This window comes from Arachis duranensis, chromosome 4, assembly GCF_000817695.3.
Source record: "Arachis duranensis cultivar V14167 chromosome 4, aradu.V14167.gnm2.J7QH, whole genome shotgun sequence".
Classification (NCBI taxonomy): domain Eukaryota; kingdom Viridiplantae; phylum Streptophyta; class Magnoliopsida; order Fabales; family Fabaceae; genus Arachis; species Arachis duranensis.
The window spans coordinates 55,099,137-55,103,457 of NC_029775.3; the positions used below are offsets into that span (position 1 = coordinate 55,099,137).

The 4,321-nt window shown below is 36.0% G+C and overlaps 1 long non-coding RNA gene across 1 annotated transcript; it reads right to left on the reverse strand.

The window, feature by feature from the left end:
- Positions 1-1,908: 1,908 nt before the first annotated feature.
- Positions 1,909-3,377, reverse strand: LOC107484400 (uncharacterized). The gene is made up of 3 exons (XR_002373963.2): positions 3,307-3,377; positions 2,802-2,877; positions 1,909-2,191 (listed from the first exon to the last, which is right to left on the reverse strand). It is a non-coding gene; the product is annotated as an uncharacterized LOC107484400 (long non-coding RNA).
- Between the last annotated feature and the right edge of the window lie 944 nt (positions 3,378-4,321).

A 4,321-nucleotide genomic window follows, 5' to 3' on the forward strand; every position in this document is an offset into this window, starting at 1 on the left:
CATCACATTCATCATGTTGAAGTGCAACGAATATCTTAGAATAAGAACAAGCAGAATTGAATAGAAAATAATAGTAATTATATTGAAACTTGAGGTACAGCAGAGCTCCACACCCTTAATCTATGGTGTATAGAAACTCCACCGTTGAAAATACATAAGTGAAAGGTTCAGGCATGGCCGAATGGCCAGCCCCCATGAAGGTGATCAATAGTCTCCTAAGATGAAGAATAAAACAAAACTGAGACCAAAGATATCTAATACAATAGTAACTTATCCTATTTATACTAGACTAGCTACTAGGGTTTATATGAGTAAGTAATTGATGCATAAATCCACTTCCGGGACCCACTTGGTGTGTGCTTGGGCTGGGCTTGATGAATTCACGAGCTAAGGCATTTCTTGGCGTTGAACTCTGAGTTATAACGTGTTTTGGGCGTTCAACTCCGGGTCGTGACGTGTTTCTGTCGTTTAACTCTAGACAGGAACATATAATTGGGGTTGAGCGCCAATTTACGTCGTCAATTCCCGAATAAAGTATGGACTATTATATATTGCTGGAAAGCTCTGGATGTCTACTTTCCAACGCCGTTGAGAGCATGCCATTTGGAGTTCGGTAACTCCAGAGAATCCATTTCGAGTGCAGGGAGGTCAGATTCCAATAGCATCAGCAGTCCTTTGTCAGCCTCCTTCTCAGAGTTTTGCTCAAGTCCCTCAATTTCAGCCAAAAATTACCTGAAATTACAGAAAAACACACAAACTCATAGTAAAGTCTAGAAATGTGAATTTAACATAAAAACTAATGAAAACATCCCTAAAAGTAGCTTGAACTTACTAAAAACTACCTAAAAACAATGCCAAAAAGCGTATAAATTATCCGCTCATCAACTACCAATCTTAGTATTGTTCTTTTTAGAATTCTTCAAGTCTGTTCTGTTCAAGATGTTATTTTGCTTAATATTTTGTTCTGTTCAGGATGTTAATTTGCGTATAAATTCCACTATCTTGATGTTGCTAACTAATTAGCTATAAGTTTAGAAATATAAGGTTATTTAATACATACATGAACAAAATATAGGAAATTAGTATACAAAAGCAAGATGAAGTTTTACTATTTGAGCATGTTATCATTAGTAATTTAGAGGCTTTAAATATTTTCTGCCTTCCAATTTTACTATTTGAGCATGTTCCAATTATTTTTATTTCTATTTATTTTCGCAAGTGTTTTTTCCTGTAAGACTCATATAGCATGATGTGTTCTAGGTGGGTTCCCATAAAGAACAATGACTTGTATTGGATCTACCATCACATAAAAGTGGGTATACTCAGAAAATGAAGAATAATAATAGTTTTTTAAATGATAAAAACTTATGTACAATTGTACATATGATATTTAACATCATAATTTAAAAGGTTCTTGAGAAAGTATTGGAACTACAAGGCATAGGATGAAGTGATTGTGAACCAATTTTGGATGTTAGCATGTAATACTATCAGCTATAATAACATTTTTTACAAGATAGTTAACAAAAATAAGCAACAAGAAGAAGGGTGTAATTACGTGCTTTACCTGAAATACGACTTACAAAATTATCAAGTAGTGAAATTATGACCTCAACAAAACAGAGTACCGAGCCAAGTAAAAGATCCTGCTACCGCAAGCAGTGTAAAAAATTTGCAATCAATTATTGCCTGCAACCACAAGTAGTGAAACAAATGCATGCTTATTGAAACTCATGATTTCCAATAACACATGGTAACAATCAAAAACTAAAATATACTATTTAATCATTTCATGAACATTCAACTCCCATGATTAAAAATTTGATCTTCAAACTCTTTAACCAAATTTTGTAATGAACAGAAATTAAAATTGCTGTCTTATGCTCAGCAAACTAGAGTAAAGGAGTTGTATGGTCTCATGCAATTATACAGAAGACAGGCTCAAGTAACTTGCAAAAATCATAGTTACTAAGTACTACATTAATGGTTTAATAACTTAGGCGACAGGGAACACTATAACCTGGTCAAGAACAGGGCCACAGAGAGATCCATAATCATCAATTCTAGTATGGTAAAAGGAGCTGTAGAATGTGAGTCTTGTTCTTGGTGCAACTTCTTTGAACTTGAAGCTCACTGTTCTGAAGTCTCCCTTCCCTTCAGATTTGAAGGGAACTTTGAAGGTGTCCTTCGCCTAGGAGAAGAAGAAGAAAATATATAGGAGTTGGGTTCAAACTTCAAAGTGCAGTAGACAGAGGAGAAAGGAGAGAAGACTCTATAGTCTATATAATAAAAATAAGGTAAATGATATTTGCATCCATGGAGATTATGACTATTTATTAGTACATGAATGAAGCCATCATAGAAAGATTGAAGGATAGAAACACTAGAGATAGAGTATAAGACAGCAATGACTCAAATATTATTTTGAGACTTTTCAGAGACATAATGTGTAAGATATAACAAAATTGTTAGATACTCAAACTAATGTAGTGTTTGGGATGGTTTACTTGACTTATATACATAATAAAATTTAATATTATTCATTTTATGCATTATAGAAGAAATTTGAGTACCAATGGTGTAAAATCCAACTAAAGCACACTAAGTTTTGTTTGTTACAGATTGCAGTGAGGTAGAGGTTTCATTCTTGTACTTGAAGTAAAAAGAACGAGATGAAGAAAAGAAAAAGAAAGCTCTACAACACCACAACCATAAAAAGTTACGCTATAACAATCTTCTCTCTTTCTGTCTAGCAATTCAGATTTCAGAGTTAGAAGTTTGGAATAGAAATTCATACTTACTTGTTTATACTCCTTGGTGGTGAATGCATTGCCAACTAAATAAGCACCACAAACCAATGATATCACAATGAGGAAACTGCAAAGGAACATCCTATTCTTTGGATCAGACAGGACAAAGCCCTAACAAAGATGAGTATACTAACATGAGAAATTGCTATAGTTTAATAAACTAAATATAATCTCTTAGAAAGTTAATTTTAAGAGTATTCTGTCGTACTCAAATCATAACTCATCCAGAAAAGCAAAGCAATGATATAATTTTATAGCAAATCACAAGAATATAATAATTACAAAGAGTGTTTTCCTCTTTTCATTTATGGAAATTGAACAACAAAATAGAGCACATACATGCTGATAATAAAGAACGAGAAACATTTTGACTACTATACTGAGATTCAAACCAATTTTAATTAAATTTGTTCATCTAATCTAAGGCAAGCCTAAGACCATCGATTAGAATAAAATATTTTCAAGAGAACAAAGGCAAAGAGAGAGAAGAACCTACTCGTGAGTCTGCCTGAAGAGAAACTCGTAGCTCAATAGCTCGATTGACGAGATTGCCGACGTAGGAGAATGTCGCAGGAGGAGATCGTCGCTGGAGGAGAAGCCACTGTAAGAGACGTCACTGGAGGAGAAGTCACAGGAGGAGACATCGCCAAAGGAGACCGTCACTGGAGAAGAGGTCGCAGAAGGAGGTCACTTCTGGAGGAGACACCGCGGGAGGAGACGTCGCTGGCAGGAGGAGATCGTGACAGAGGAGGAGAAATTGTGACAGAGGAGATCGCAGTGGCAGAGCTTCAAGATTTCTCTCACACTAGCAGCATTTCAAGTTCAACACAGTAATGATGGGTTAATTTAGGGTTGAGCATTTTATACAAGTTGATAATGGCGTTTAAAACCGCCAGAATAAAAAAAAGGCCGTTAACTACCAATTAATTACGGCAATAATCAAAGACGTCATAATATTCAAATATTATGGAAATATTATAGAACTGCCAAATTATTAATGCCATTTTATATCTTTTTTTTCTAGTGATGGACAGGGTGAAGTGACACAGATAAGCTCTTCGAGTGGAGCGATATGGAAGTTTAGCGTTGTTTTGGCATGGAGCACATTTTGACGAACTCTGTTGCTTTCTTCTGTAAGGTTGGCCAGTAGAAGCTAGTTCAGAGGACCTTTTCGGATAGAGCCCGCGCGCCGAGGTGGTTGCCGCACATGCCACTGTGAACTTCTTCCAGGACCTCCTTTGTGGCAGAGGTCGGGACGCACTTAAGGAGGGGTGTTGAAATTCCTCTTCTGTATAAGATGTCAGCTACCAGGGTGTAATATTGTGCTTCCCTTATAAGTCTTTTTTATTCCATTTTATCTGCAGAGAGTGTTTCAGATTTAAGGTAGTTGATTATGGGGGTTATCCACCCTTGGTCTTGGTTAGATATGTTTAGGACCTTCTCTTCCTCTGAAGTTGATGGGTTTTGTAGGGTTTCTTGGATGAGGCTTCTGTTATTGCTCCCTGGTTTGG